This window comes from Amblyraja radiata, chromosome 32, assembly GCF_010909765.2.
Source record: "Amblyraja radiata isolate CabotCenter1 chromosome 32, sAmbRad1.1.pri, whole genome shotgun sequence".
In the NCBI taxonomy this organism is placed as follows: domain Eukaryota; kingdom Metazoa; phylum Chordata; class Chondrichthyes; order Rajiformes; family Rajidae; genus Amblyraja; species Amblyraja radiata.
The window spans coordinates 26,634,294-26,650,120 of record NC_045987.1 but is presented as its reverse complement, the minus strand read 5'-3'; the positions used below and the strand labels follow the sequence as shown (position 1 = coordinate 26,650,120).

General features: G+C 42.3%; 1 protein-coding gene and 1 long non-coding RNA gene across 5 annotated transcripts in view; one reads left to right on the top strand and one right to left on the bottom strand.

The window, feature by feature from the left end:
• Positions 1-15,827, top strand: part of LOC116990966 (DAB2 interacting protein) — a 649,973-nt gene that overhangs the window by 427,061 nt on the left and 207,085 nt on the right. The gene's annotated exons all lie outside the window — the stretch shown is intronic.
• On the bottom strand, positions 1,858-8,611 carry LOC116990969. The gene is made up of 3 exons (XR_004416674.1): positions 8,502-8,611; positions 6,285-6,287; positions 1,858-1,869 (listed from the first exon to the last, which is right to left on the bottom strand). It is a non-coding gene; the product is annotated as an uncharacterized LOC116990969 (long non-coding RNA).

Sequence of the window (15,827 nt, the reverse complement as noted above, 5' to 3'; positions counted from 1 at the left end):
GATGCAAGGCCACGCACCGGGTCTTGGTGTTGGAGCCCCGGCGGGCTCTTGGTGTTGGAGCCCTGGCGGGCTCTTGGTGTTGGAGCTCCGGCGGGAGCTCACAAAGTCCCGCGGCCATTCCAAGCCGCGCGGGGCGGTGATGTAAGGCCCCGCTCCAGGTAATTTTCAACCCCGCAACTCGGGCGGGAGAAGTCGCCGCTGCGGAAGCCCCGAAAAGCGGTCTCCCACCAGGGACCCGCGGGCTCCCGGCATTACCGTCCACAGACCTGCGGTAGGAGCTTCCGAATCTCCGGGTGTCGGGGTCACAGCAGCGCTCCACCACAGCTACACCCGCTCCGGACTCGGCCAGCTCCGTGATGGTGAGTAAATCCGCAGCTCCGCGACTGGAGTCCCAGGTCATTCCTGTTGGACGCCGCTCCACGTTGCAGCCCCAACGACAACGGAGACCCGACAAAGAAAAGGTCGGGTCTCCCGTGCAGTGGAAAGACCTTAAAGTTCCCCCACCCCACCCCCACACACATACCCCGACAAAAAAAACAATAAAAACTACATAGAACAAGACAGAAAACAATAAAAAGACAGACGGACTGCAGAGGCCGCTGCTGACAAGAGTCGTGCCGCCCACTAAAAGGACTGGACAAGCTAGATGCAAGAAAAATGTTCCCAATGTTGGGCGAGTCCAGAACCAGGGGCCACAGTCTTAGAATAAAGGGGAGGTCATTTAAGACGTTAAGACGTGAGAAAAAACGTTTTCACCCAGGGAGTTCTGAATTTATGGAATTCCCTGCCACAGAGGGTAGTGGAGGCCAAATCACTGGATGGATTTAAGAGAGAGCTAGATAGAGCTCTAGGGGCTAGTGGAGTCAAAGGATATGGGCGAAGGCAGGCACGGGTTATTGATAGGGGATGATCAGCCATGATCACAATGAATGGCGGTGCTGGCTCGAAGGGCCGAATAGCCTCCTCCTGCACCTATTTTCTATGTATGTTAATTGGTGGTATGCAGGTCATTTTGAGTGAAATTCCTGCCATTATTTACACAACGTCCAAGGTTTGTGGCATTTGCAAATTTCTGAATTTTGCCCTGCATTTGTAGGTTCAATTATTTGTGTAATTTATTAAAATGTATCAAAAGTAGTTGTCCCCCCCTCAACCAATTTGAACTTTATAGCAATGCTGATACTTTTGCTTCCCTCCCCCCCCCCCCCCCCCCCCCCCCCCAAATAGCCTTTGGCCATGGTAACAGGCTTAACTTGTGGCACTTCACCAAATGGCATTTGAAAGTCAGGTTCACTATACCTGAGTAATTGTCCTGGTGTATGCATGGGCTTGCTTCTCATTTAAAAACTTAATTGTGCATGTCCCAGGCGTTTAGAAACTTAAGTGTACATCAGCAGTTTAATTTTAGAGATGCACCATGGAAAAAGGCACTTCAGGCAGCTAGTCTACGCTGACCATTGATCACCCATTCACACGAGTTCTATGTTATGTTACTTTCCCATCCACTCCCTGCACTCCGCACGATTTACAATGGCCAATTAACCTAGGTCCCTGGCACTCTCTGCCTGTCCATTTGATCAATTTATTTTCCTTGATCATTTTTTCTAAAAGTTTCTCCACTGAAGTTGTACTGACAGGCAGATTATTGTGGCTAGCATTCATGTAGATTCTACCCCATTTTGCTGTTCTGAAGTTATTCTGTACCCTGACCTTGTATTGCGTATCTCCACCTCTTTAGAGCTCCACTTCGATCTCCAATGGATGTTGTTGTTCCTTTGCTAATGGCCACAAATGTGTCAACAAATGAGCGAAGAATTTTCTCGCATGTCAGCCTCCATGCCGTGCGGTGCTGTAATGTTAACAAATTGCCTTGGGATTAATCAAGAATGCTTCTGATTGAAATTGATACTGAGAAATTCTTTAGGGCCGACTAGAGACATAAAACTAAAGCCAAAAACTATTATCATGTTCTTTTTGAAGACCAGTTTATTGGCTGCTGTGAATGGGGCAGCATTTTAGAAATTAGTTGCTGCTAAAAATTCATTTTTCTTTGCATACATTAATATTAATCAGTGTTCTGGGCAATAACTGAATTTACCGAACCTTTTACAAGTGATATTGCTGTAATGTCATTTTCCTAGAAAGCAGTTTGGCCCAGGAGAATTTTGTAAGAATAATAGTCTTTTGAAGTAGTACGTGAAAATACCAAAATAGAAATGGAACAATAAAAAAATAATACCAAAATAATTTAAAGTATTCCAGGATTCTTGATCAGTTGTGCAGGAGAGCTGAGGAATGGGATTGAGAAGTACAAGATGTTGCATAAAGGGAAGTCAAACCAGGGCAGTGAATGGAAGGGCACTGGGGAATGTAGTAGAGCAGAGGGATCTAGGATTGGAGGTACATAGTTCCCTCAAAGTGGTGTCACAGGTACAGGGTGGTTCAGAAGACTTTTGATACATTGGCCTTCTTTCATCAGTCAGGGTGTTGAATATAGAAGTTGGGATGTTATGCCACAGTTGTACGAGGTATTAGTGAGGCTGCATTTGGAGTATTGTGTTCAGTTTTGGTCACCCTGCTGTATGAAGAATGTTGTTAAGCTGGAAAGTGTGCAGAGAACATTTATGAGGATATAGTCAATACTATATCTTGCCTGTTCAGCAAAAGTGGCTGCAGCACATGTTTAGTCTTGTCTCTGTGAATGTCCGTCTGATAGAGTTTCTTGACCCTTTTATTTAAGATCTAGATCTGCAGTAGAGATTGTCTGACCGTTTGTGCTTTCCATCAATGACAAGTTATGGAGCAAAAGCCAACTGTAAAGTACTGAATCATTGATGGAGAAAGTTGCTGAAAGCATCAACATATCCCTAGTAATGAAGTGAAGAAACACCTGACTCCATCAGCAAATAATCCAGTGTAAAGTTCTGAAACTGCACATGCAGAAAGAGCAAGCAACAAAAATGGGTTTATGATGCTACAGAGCTGCTTTTCTGTAAATAAATTTGTGTCTGGGAGTGAGAGGGACAATTGAATAAATTAAATCAAATACAATGGGTATCGAACTTAATACAAGGCAGGAAGTGGACTGTTACTGTTATACAAATTGGTGATTGTGTCAGATGGAACAAAGATCCTATAGCAAGCAAGATAGATCACTCGACGAAAAAGACATAGTACGATCATGGGCAGATTCATGGGTAATTTTCGGCCCCATTTCCGTAACCGGCTTCCGTCTCCGCACCAAAGATCCCATAGCGGAGCAAAGATACTAGTGCGCGGGCAGAAGCCGGTTACGAAACATCCTCGTAAAAATAAAAGTTATTTGGTAAAAATCTTCTCATTTTCAGAATTATAATTTATTAACACAAACTGTTCCCCCACAACGTTGATTACACTGCGAGTCGGGTCGGGTCGGGTCGGGTTACTGAAATGGATGTAAAAAAGCAGAGGTTGAGCTAAATTTGTACAGAATTTGGGTGGACCACCCACCAAGTACAATGTACATTCCTGTTCCTCCTTCCAAGAAAATATGGAAATATTAACAAATATACATAAAACATTTCTAAGAATAATACCAAATAATACCAAACTTAATGGCTGCATCTATGAGAAAAGACAACAGAACAGGGCCCTTTGCTGTATGAGAAGTGGCCTGACAATGCTCTTTAAACAGCTCAATAAAGCAGAAATACAGAAATACAGTACAGGAGCAGAATTAGGCCATTTGGCCCATCAAGTCTACCCTGCCATGCAATCATGGCTGATGACTTGTAAAAACATCTTGAAGCCAATGGAGTATATCTGAGAATGTGTGTTTGTTATAATACAGGAAAGAGACCATAGAAAAGTCCAGCACAGGAATGAGCCCTTCAGTCCACAATGTTAGTGCTGAACATGATGCCTAACTGAACTGATGTGATCTGACTGTATATGATCCATACCCCTCTATTCCCTGAAATTTCACATGCCTATTTAAAAGCCTCTGAAGTGCCACTATTGTATTTGCCTCCATCACCACCACTGGCAATGTGTTCCAGGCTCCCACCACTCTGTAAAAAAAACAAAAAAAAAAACTTGCCTTGCACGGCTCCATTAAACTTTCCCCCTCTCACCTTATAGCTATGCTCTCTCTAATGTTGGACATTTCCACCCTGGGGAAAAAAGGTTCTGACATCTACCCTAGATACCCTGGTTAGATGTTAGGTGGTCACTAGTAAATTCAGTAACAAGAAAATTTTCAGGAGCAGCTTCGTCATTTGGAGAGTGATGAGGATGTTGTCCCTGATGGGACTATGGAATGGTCAAGATAAACAGTGAATTAAATTCAATGGGAAAGATAAGTGAATAATGTAAATTGAAGGATATTCATGTCACGCAAGGCAAGGGAGAGTGTTTGTTATGTGAACTATATAGGAACCAGAACAATACAATTCTTGCTGCAGCTTTATAATTCTGACATTTATCTGACACATTAATTATTTGTAAATTATTGTTGGATTCTACAATTGTATACCACAGTTTGTTCTGCCATTACGTGTGTTTCCATAAAGAAAATTGGATGTAACACAAGTGATGAATTGGGGAACTTTATTTGTATTAAACGGAACAAAATCGTTATATCATAATTTTCATCAGGAACTGAAGAATCACTTTAAACGATACTTTAGAAATTGACAATGAGGAAAAAAAGTTGTCTTGGATTTAAACAATGTATGAGAGGAAAACTGTTTCCATGTTGATCATTGTCTCTTAAAAACACAGCTGCTACTTTAACCATGGGTCGCCATTGAAAGCAATCACTTCTGTAGTCACTTGTTCAATGGTACTCTGTTAACTAATGTAACATACAACCTTTTATATATTTAGCTAGCAGTAACAAAATTATACAAGTTATTAAAATAATCTTTATTTTTTTAAATCTTGCAGTAAAATAACTGTTACTGCGATTCTGAAACCCTGTAGCCCCTAACTCCCTTTCTCCCATTAACAAACTTTATACCATGATTTCATATAGCATGGGGTTTCTAAGGAATGCAACTATTGTATAACAGAACTGTATGTAATTAAGATGCACCATGTTGCTTTAGTTCTGTGAAGTTCCACTCAAGAACCAAGGCTGCATTTTGCTGAGTGAAACCTTCACTCAATCAATGATTGGATTTTCCATTGCTCTGCGCTCTGTGAGAATTCAAACTAATCTTGTTAGCCGAGTCCATCCTGGTCACGATCGAGTCCATGGATGCCATTAACACTATGTATACATGCTGGAACTTGTCTGCCTTTCAGAATGCTTCTGAGTATATCAAGTATTATATTAGTTAAAATAAAATAATTAAATATATTTTATCATGAAATAAGCAAATTCCTGCAGCTTTTTTAAAGTAAATGGTAAAATCTCCATTGAATTGAAAGGACGCTCGCGTTAGCCCCAACCTGGTGCAGAATCAGCAAGCCGATTCCTCAGCAGATCTACGCTGCATTACTGGATTTCCTATATGTAGCCATGCTGCTAAGAATCTGTCAGCAAATTTGGCAAGTCCCAAACTCGCTTGCACTGACACAAGTAAATGCTGACAACTTGCTCTGGAACTGGCAACATTTGCCAGCAAGCTTCAGCCCACTAGTTTCAGTAATCTGGGAAGAATTAAAGAAACATAGAAACTTAGAAAATAGGTACAAGAGTCGGCCATTCGAGCCAGCACTGCCATTCAATATGATCATGGCTGATCATCCAAAATCAGTACCTCGTTCCTGCTTTCTCCCCATATCCCTTAATTCCACTAGCCCTAAGAGCTATATCTAACTCTCTCTTGAAATCATCCAGTGAATTGGCCTCCACTGCCTTCTGTGGCAGAGAATTCTACAGATTCACAACTCTCTGGGTGAAAACGTTTTTAATCCTCGCAGTCCTAAATAGCCTACCCCTTATGCTTAAACTGTGACCCCTAGTTCTGGACTCCCCCAACATTGGGAACATTTTCCGTGCATCTAGCCTGTCCAATCCATAAGAACGTTATATGTTTCTATAAGATCCCCTCTCTTCATTCTAAATTCCACCAAATATCAGCCCAGCCGATCCATTCTCTTAATGGAAAAACTAGAGCCATTCAAAACAAAGAAAGCAGCTCCAGTGTATGCAATGCGATCAATCATGAATAAAATCTTATTACCTTTTCACCACCACCATTTCCACTATTGCTAAAGGGAATAATTCTATCACATTCTTTCTATCTTGCAACAATTCCATTCCATTCATACTGTGATTGTGGTTGCCTCTTACCAACAATCTTCTCACTATGATGAAAAACCCTGCAAATACACTTTACATTGCATGTAACACATGATAAGATTCACAGAGTTGGAGGTTAACCTGGTCTATTAAAGTTTTTTCTCATAGATAGACCCTCTGGAATCAATTTGTGCTTGCTTGTTTGTTAAAGTGGTCTTATAATATCAGGGGTTGTGCCAAAAGCAGAATTGTGGATGGGGCATGGTGTTTTCATTTGAACTGTCTGATTTATGATTAGGCCCATTGTTCCATTATTCATGGGCTAATGATCACTGTGACACTGGCTCTGTGAACCACAAAATAACTTGATTGTAGTTTCCAGTATGTAACTGAATTACAAGCTTTCTTCCATATGTTACATAAAGTGTTGGGCTAAATAGTGCAGTGTCTGTTTAGCTGAAAAATAAACATTGCAGCTCGTGCAATGACTAGGTATTTAAATTCAAATTAATTGATTACTAGAACATTTGCAGTGAAAAATATTATTGCGCAGATTCTAAATCTTAAAAGCAAATTTTAAGCATATTTTGAATTTTTTAAATATTGACTGCCTTTCAATATTAGATTACTTCTTGAGGACTGAATTGTATCAAATTTGTTAATCAAATGTTCATTTTCTGAACCCGTGAGACTAATTTTATTTAAATGCACCTTAATGATTATTAACTGTATGATATTAGGTAGATAATTTACATGCTCAGATTTAAATAATCTCTATGTTGTGACAGAAATATAAATCACTGTTAAAATTTTAATTTGCTTCTGAAAAAAGCCTGGGTACGTTTGACCAGTGAGCCTTATATTTATGGTAGGCAAGTTACTGAAAGGATTCTGAGGGATTAGATATCTTTGCATTTGGATAGATAGGGCTGATTAGGGATAGTCAGCATTTTCTTTATGTGAGAGATTGCAATTTATTATGAATAAGAGTATTTTGAAGAGGTAACCAAAAAGGGTGATGAGGGCAAAGCATGTCAGCAAAGCATTTGATAAGATTCTGCATAGTTGGTGGCTCTGGAAGGTTAGATCACATGGGATCCAGGGAGAGTTCATCGACTGGATAGAGGATAGGAAGCAGGGAGCGATGGTGGAAGGTTGTTTTTCAGGCATGTGACCAGTGGTGTGCCTCAGGAATTGGAGCTAGCCCATTGCTGTTTGCAATTTATATTAAGGATTTGGATGAGAATGTAGAAGGCATGATTAGTAATTGTGTAGATCACATTGTAGATGGTATCCTAGACAGTGAAGATGGTTATCAAAAATTACAGCAGGATTTTGATCAGTTGGGCAAGTGGGCTGAAGAATGGTTCATGGAGTTTAATATAGATATGCGTGCGGTGTTACACTTTGGGAAGTTAAACCAGGACAGAACGTTAACAGTGAACGGCAGGGCTCTGGGCGTGTCATAAGGCAGAGGGATCTAAAAGTGCAGGTACAAGTGGCATCACATGTAAATTGGTCAAGAAGGCTTTTGGTACATTGTTCTTCAAAGAGTCACAGAGTCCCAACTTGCCAACAATGTCGCAGCTACACTAGTCCCACTTGCCTGCACTTGGTCCATATCCCTCCAAACCTGTCCTATCCATGAACCTGTCTAACTGTTTTTTAAACGATGGGATAATCCCAGCCTCAACTACCTCCTCTGGCAGCTTGTACCATACACCTACCACCCTGGTGAAAAAGTTACCCCTCAGATTCCTATTCAATCTTTCCCCTTCACCTTGAGCCTACAGTGCCCTCCATAATGTTTGGGACAAAGACCCATCATTTATTTATTTGCCTCTGTACTCCACAATTTGAGATTTGTAATATAAAAAAATCACATATGGTTAAAGTGCACGTTATCAGATTTTAATAAAGGCTAAAGTGCCAAAAGCCTTTTTGACCAATTTATCTACCTGCGACGAGTCCTTCAAGTAACCATGCATGTGCACTCCTAGATCCCTCTGCTCTACAACACTACCCAGAGGCCTACCATTTACTAGTTCCTGCCCTTATTCGATGTCCCAAAATGAACACTTCACACTTCTCTGTATTAAATTTTATCAACCATTCTTCCGCCCACCTGGCCAATTGATCCAGATCCTGCAGCAATTTTTCACAACCATCTTCACTATCTGCAAAACCACTAACTTTTGTATCATCAGCAAACTTGCTAATCTTGCCCTGTATGTTCTCATCCAAGTCATTGAGGTAGATGACAAACACTAACGGGCCCAGTACCGAACCCTCAGGCACACCACTAGTCACAGGCCTCCAGTCCGAGAAGCAACCTTCCACCATCACCCTCTTCTTCCTTCCATGGAGCCAATTTGCTATCCATTCAGTTATCTCTCCTTGGATCCCATGTGATCTAACCTTCCAGAGCAGCCTACTATGCGGAACCTTGTCGAATGCCTTCCTGAAATCCATGTACACAACATCTACAGCTCTGCCCTCATTGACCTTTTTGGTCACGTCTTCAAAAAAATCAATCAGATTTATGAGACACGACCTCCCACGTACAAAACCATGCTGACTGTCCCTAATCAACCCTTGCCCATCCAAATGTCTGTATAACCTATCCCTCAGAATACTCTCTAGTAACTTTCCAACTACAGATATTAAGCTCACCAGCCTATAGGTCCCAGCATTTTCCCTGCAGCCCTTCTTGAAAAGAGGCACCACATTTTCCACCCTCCAGTCTTCCGGCACCTCTCCTGTATTTAAGGACGACTCGTAAATTTCAACCAGGGCTCCCACAATATAGCTCTCTAGTTTCCCGCAATGTCCTCGGATATATCTGATCAGGCCCTGGAGATTTGTCCACCTTCATACACCACAATACCTTCAGTACTTCTTCGACGGTAACATTGACTGCTCTCAAGCCACTTCCATTAACTGCCCCAAGTTCTCCATCCTACTGTCTTTCTCCTCGGTAAATACAGAAGAGAAATACTCATTGAGGACCTTGCCCAACTCCTGTGACTCCACACAAAGGTGACCGCTTTGATTCCTGAGAGGTCCCACTCTCTCTCTAGTTACCCTTTTTCCCCCTTATGTATTTATAGAAACTTTTGGGATTGCCCTTAATGCTACCCTCCAGAGCTTATTGCCCTTCTGTTCTCCTTTTTCAATTTATTCCTTAATTCCTGAAACTCCTAGGGATGCACTTGATCCCAGCTGCCTATACCTGTCTCATGCATCCTTCTTGTTTTTGACCAACGCCTCAATATCCCTCGTCAGCCAAGCTTCCATACGTTTGCCTGCTTTGCCCTTCACTCTAACGGGGACATACATATCCTGAGCTTTCGTCAGTACACTTTTAAAAACATCCCACTTGGCCGATGTTCCTTCCTCCTCTAATAACCTGCTCCAGTCAACTTGAGCGAGACCTTTGCTCATACCCTCAAAGTTGGCCTTACCCCAGTTGAGCATTTTAACACGTCGACCCTCTCCGTACCTATTAGTCAGGGTATTGAGCATGGAAGTTGGGAGGTTATGTTACAGTTGTACAAGATGTTGGTGATTTGGAGTATTGTGTTCAGTTTTGGTCACTCGGCTATTGGAAGGATGTTGTTAAGCTGGGAAGAGTGCAGAGAAGATTTACGAGGATGTAGACAGGACTTGAAGGCCTGAGCCATTAGGTGAGGTTGTACAGGCTAGTACTTTATTTCTTAGAGTGCAGGAGGACGAGTGGTGATCTTAGAGGTCATGAGGAGAATTGATGGGGTGAATGCACAGTCTTTTAGTGAGAGATTTAATAGGAACCCAAGGACCAACTTTTTCACACAGAGGTTGGTGGGTATACGGTAAGAGCTGCCAAGGGAGGTGATTGACGCAGGCACTATAATAATATTTAAAAGATATTTGGACAGGAACATGGATAGGAAAGATTTTGCGGGATATGGGCAAATGTGGACAGGTACAGCTACTGTAGATGGGGCATTTTGGTCACCATAGGCAAGTTGGGCTGAAGGTTGTGTTTCCGTGCTGTATAACAATGACTATAAAAAGTGGTATGTCAGAAATTTCTCCTTTGACTTATCAATTAAAACAAATACCAGTCTCTGGTTAATAAATTAATCATTGGTAACAAACTGACCTTTTCTCTTAATAATCATTTTGAAGGAAGACATGTTCTTAAAACACCTGAAATTGATGTCAACAATTGTTTGAGATTTAATGGAATTAATAACGTCATCAAACTGGATGACAGTGTTAAACCAGAAACATTTAAATCTTCCTAGCTTTACCTATTCAGCATTCTGAATCTATCTTTTAAAAATAATGTTTGGAGGATTTTTTTTAGTTTTTAAAATATCTTTAATTGTCTGTTAAACTAGATTTGTAATATTAATGCAGATATTTAAATTTCGGCACTGAGTTTCTTATCGCTGACCAATGGCTCAGCAGGATTGTCAAACGAACAGCTGAACCGTGCAAATAACACATTTTTCAGGTTGAGTTCCCAGTCTCCCCCCAATGTTAACTAGCATCATCGTCTCTTTTTATTAGGGGTGGAAGAATAGTGCTTGTGATCACCATGCAGTGATTCCCAGTGGGTTCATGCACTTGTAGACATTAGGCAAGGATAGGGTCAATCTTGGCAATGGTCCCTGTTGTAGTCAAATCATCCGCTGACATTTATCATCAAGATGTGTTAATAGCTTCTTAAATGATGTACTGCAGGGCGACTGGCATATGTACAACACAACACAGTCTTTGCCTTCCAAAGTGTGGCAAGAACCAAAAAATAGAAATTGTTTGCAATTGGAGTCACGATCATTATTAAAGACGAAGTTCAATTGTGATGCCACTTATATTATCAATATATTCAGGGTAAGATTTTATACTTGCTGAAATTAACTACCAAGGAAAAAAGCATACCTCAACAAATTTTTATTGTTATTTATCATTATTTTCTGTGTGCTTAACCATGTTTTTTTAAAAATATTTAATGAATCTACTTTCTTAGAAATGTTATTTCAGAGTAATGCCTGTCTGAGATATGAAGTGAGTCATGATAAGACGCTTTATTTTCTGTGGTCATTTGTCGATTATGCTAATAAAATGGTGAAGGTAACTTTCGAACGATGATTTCCTCTGTTACTTATTAGTAGGTTTGGGAGCAAGAACTATGGAGTGGAAATGTGTTTACTATACAGGTAGGCCATTGACAATGCTATTCTTCACCCAAGATTCAAGCCAGTAATCTTGAATTTCACAGTAATGATTATGGATTGCTTAATATCAGTCCTGAGCACACATGAAAATTATCATACCAGGTATCTCATTCATTGATTTGAAACTTTCATTTTAATTAACTTGCAGCAGATGTAGTCACATTTTCTAATTTAATTAAGCTAAACACACAAAGTGCTGGAGTAAGTCACTGGGTCAGGCAGCATCTGTGGAGGGAATGGACAGGCTGTACACAGGTGCTGCCTGATCCACAAAGTTACTCCAGCACTTTGTGCTTTTGCTCAATACTCCAGCATCTGCAGTTCCTGTGTTTACTCTTCCAATCTAATTAGTTCAGAATACTTTGAAAGTATACAGCTGTAATTCTTAATCTTGTTGGTTTAATATTGCATTTAAAATCATAAATGAGTTTTGGGATTCAGTTTAGTTTATTGTCACGTGTACTGATGTATAGTGAAAAGCTTTTGTTGCATGCTAACCAGTCAGCAGAAAGACAATACATGATTACAATCGAGCCATTCACAGTGTGCTTTACTTCAACTCCCCCTCCCATTCCGTATCCGACCTCTCTGTCCTGGGTCTCCTCCACGGTCAGAGTGAGCAACACCGGAAATTGGAGGAACAGCACCTCATATTCCGCTTGGGGAGTCTGCATTCTGGGGGCATGAACATTGAATTCTCCCAATTTTGTTAGCCCTTGCTGTCTCCTCCCCTTCCTATCTCTCCCTCAGCATTCGGGCTCCTCCTCCTCCTTTTTCCTTTCTTCTCCCCGCCCCCTCCCCCACCTTCCATCAGTCTGAAGAAGGGTTTCGGCCCGAAACGTTGCCTATTTCCTTCGCTCCATAGATGCTGCTGCACCTGCTGAGTTTCTCCAGCATTTTTGTGTACCTTCGATTTTCCAGCATCTGCAGTTCCTTCTTAAACACATGATAAGGGAATAATGTTTAGTGAAAAATAAAGCCAAAAAAGTCCAATCAAAGATAGTTCAAGGGTCACCAATGAGGTACATAGTAGCTCAGGACTGATTTCTAGTTGTGGTAGGATAGTTCAGTTGCTTAATAACAGCTGGGAAGAAACTGTTCCTGAATCTGGAGGTGTGTGTTTTCACACATATATAGATTTTGCCTGATGTAAGAGGGGAGAGGAGGGAGTGGCCAGGGTGTAACTCATCCTTGATTATGCTGCTGGCCTTGCTGAGGCAGCGTGAGGTGTAGATGGAGTCAATGGAAGGGAGTGTGTAGGAAGGAACATCAGATGCTGGTTTAAACCAAAGATAGGCATAATAAGTTGGAACAACTCAGCGGGTCAGGCAGCAGCTCTGGAGAAAAGGAAAGGGTGACATTTTGGGTCGAGACTCAGTCAAAACGTCACCTATTTATTTTTGTCAAAGCTGTTGTCTGACGTGCCAAGTTACTCCAGCTTTTTGTGTCCATCAGTGGAAGGGAGGTTGGTTTGTGTGATGGTCTGGGCTGCATCCACAATTCTCTGCCATTTCCTGCCATCTTGAATGGAGCTGTTCCCAAACCTAGCTGTGAATGCTGACAGGGCAGTGTTCATTTCCAATTCCTGAATGTTCCTGAACTGGTTCTGGGCATTAGTTCCTTAAAACTGGTGAAGTGCTTGTGAAGGTAGCCCCATGCTGTGGTTAAAACCACATCACCATGTCATCCCAACTGGTTACACTGCTGACATCACTGGAAGCTTGTCCTGGAACTGGGCAGTAAGAGCCCAGTTTAAATTAATTAGGTCAAGGCCATTGCTCAACAATTGTGTCAGAAAGCTCTCACTATTTACACACCAGTGCCAAGTACTTGTGGAAAATACTTGGCTGCGCTCAAGGTGCCTTCGATATCTGATTCAGTTTGTATATTCATGCGAAATGGGCTTTAATATTTTTATCCTCCTGGCCTAGAGATTCTTAAGCACCTAAGGAACAATAGACTATGTTGTATGAAAAACCTGTAATGGTTTAGAATGTGAGGTGGGTTCACAATGGTGATCTATTGCTACCCAGATGTACATTAGCAGAAAAAATAACTAAGTAGGATACAAATTACTGGGTCTGGAGAGTTTTTTGACAGTAATTGGGAGAATGAGGCTGGAATCAGGGCAGTTCATGGAGAAAAAGGGAAGGATACTAATTTGCAGGACATTAGCAGCTAGATGTAAAGTAAAGTAAAGTAGCCTTTATTGTCATTCAGAACTTGCGGTCTGAACGAAACTTCGTTGCCTTGCAGTCCTACATATAGTAAAAAATGACAAAAACACACAATAAACACAAATTAACATCCACCGCAGTGAGTTCACCAGGCACCTCCTCACTGTGATGGAAGGCAAAAGTCTTAAGTCTTTGTCTCTTCCCTTCTTATTCTCCCTCTGCGCCGAGGCGATCCAGGCTTCGGATGTTGTGACCTCGCCGGGTGATGGTAAGTAATGTCAGTCCTGCAGCTGAATCCAAGCTCCGCGAACGGGCCGGTTCAAACTCCGCGGCCCGGGGTGGTCGAAGCTGCCGAAGCTGCAGCCTTCCAATCCAGCGGACGCAGCTGTTGCGGGAGCTCTGGAGAACAGGTCGCCAACCTGTGACCTGCGAGCTCCCGATGATGTTGTCCACTGGGCCCGCGGCCGAGTCCACCGGGCCCGCGGCCGATCCTCCGGCCGCGGGCGCAATATAGTCAGGTGGTGTGGGAGTGCTTGGAGATACGTTTGGGCCATGTTTGAGCATCATGAGTTTGAGCATGTGTGCAGTCCTTGGCAGCAAGAATTGTGAAGCAAGGATTGTCCAGAGCAGGCTGCAAGCGATATTAGAGTGCTGTCATCTCAACGCCCCAAACAAACCTCACCTCCTCCCAGGTAAATCTAGCTCATGTTTGTGTGTCATCGACTTTTAAATGTGCAAGCATATTTTGCATAAGTGGCATCAAAATACACATTGCATACAATTTGATGTCATTGCGCATACACTGTGACCTCTGTATTGTCACGTGCAGTGAAGAGCTGGAATCAGTCTTGAAATTGTATAACCTACACAAGAAAATCCTGTTGGATTTAAACAATCGGATTGTGAGTTATATTTGTTTATATTGCATACAAAAATAACGCTAAAGAAATTTCTGTCCTTGCACTTTGTTGTGACATTTAAATCGGAAGAATGTCATGTCTGATCTGCAGCAAATATACTAGTATCCGCTCCAGTATCTTTGATCTGCAGTTCCTTCCTATTGAAGAAGAATATTGAATTCCTGTTAAATTCCCTCCACAGATGCCGCCTAGCCCGCTGAGTTCCTCCAGCACTGTGTTTTTTATTTAACTCTGAAATTGAAGATAGACATAAAGCTGGAGTAACTCAGCAGGACAGGCAGCGTCTCTGGAGAGAAGACCCTTCTTCAGACTGAACTGAACTCTCGACGGTGAGAGTGCTTGTGATTGTCTGAAGAAGGGTCTTGATCCGAAACACCACCCACTCCCCATAGCCGCCGCCTGTCCCGCTGAGCCACCCCAGCCCCCCGTGTCCACCTTCAACTCCAGAGCCAAACAAAAAACACAGAGTGCTGGAGGAACTCAGTGGGCCAGGTGGCACCCGCGGAGGGAATGGACCAGGAACCGCCATGGGCCAGGGCTTTCCCCCCCCCCCCCCCCCACCCCACCCCACCAACAGGAAGGAACCGCAGATGCAGCCGTCCCCGCAACACGCCAAATGATTCCGGGAATTCCGAGGTGAGAGAGGGAGTGAGAGAGCGAGAGAGAGACGAGATGGGGAGCGGGAGAGAGAGAGAGAGAGAGAGAGAGAGCGCGCGAGGGAGGGAGGGAGAGAGCAAAAAACAGAGACAGCGAGAGAAGGAGAGAGAACGAGGGATGGAGGGAGAGGGAGAGAGAGAGAGGGTGAGAAAATAATGAAATAACGTGGGTGAATGACTTTACCTGCACACCAGAAGAAGCCCGTGCTCGCGGTCCGGAGCCCTCAATGACAGTGAGTTTTAAGAAATTCTTCCGTGACGCGGTGTCATTAATACTTGGTCAAAACACAATTACATTTACTGAGGAATGTAGATCGATGTATTAATGATACTTTGTATAACTACGTGTTAACTACTGGCTGTTAACAAGTGTTAACAGTGGTAGTTAAGAATTTGCTTTCGTCTCGTGGCCGGTGCAGCGGTGACTCATTGTAACGATTATCCATGGTCGTTTAAAAAAAAAATCTGTATTTAACAACACGGATGTTTTTTAAATCCCTATTTAACAACGCAAATTCGTATTTCCGTATTCGTATTGCATTTCCGTACGAAATACGGAAAATCCGTACTACTTGGCAGATATGAGGATAGCTAACAAACGTCTCTGACTCCCTTCTAGT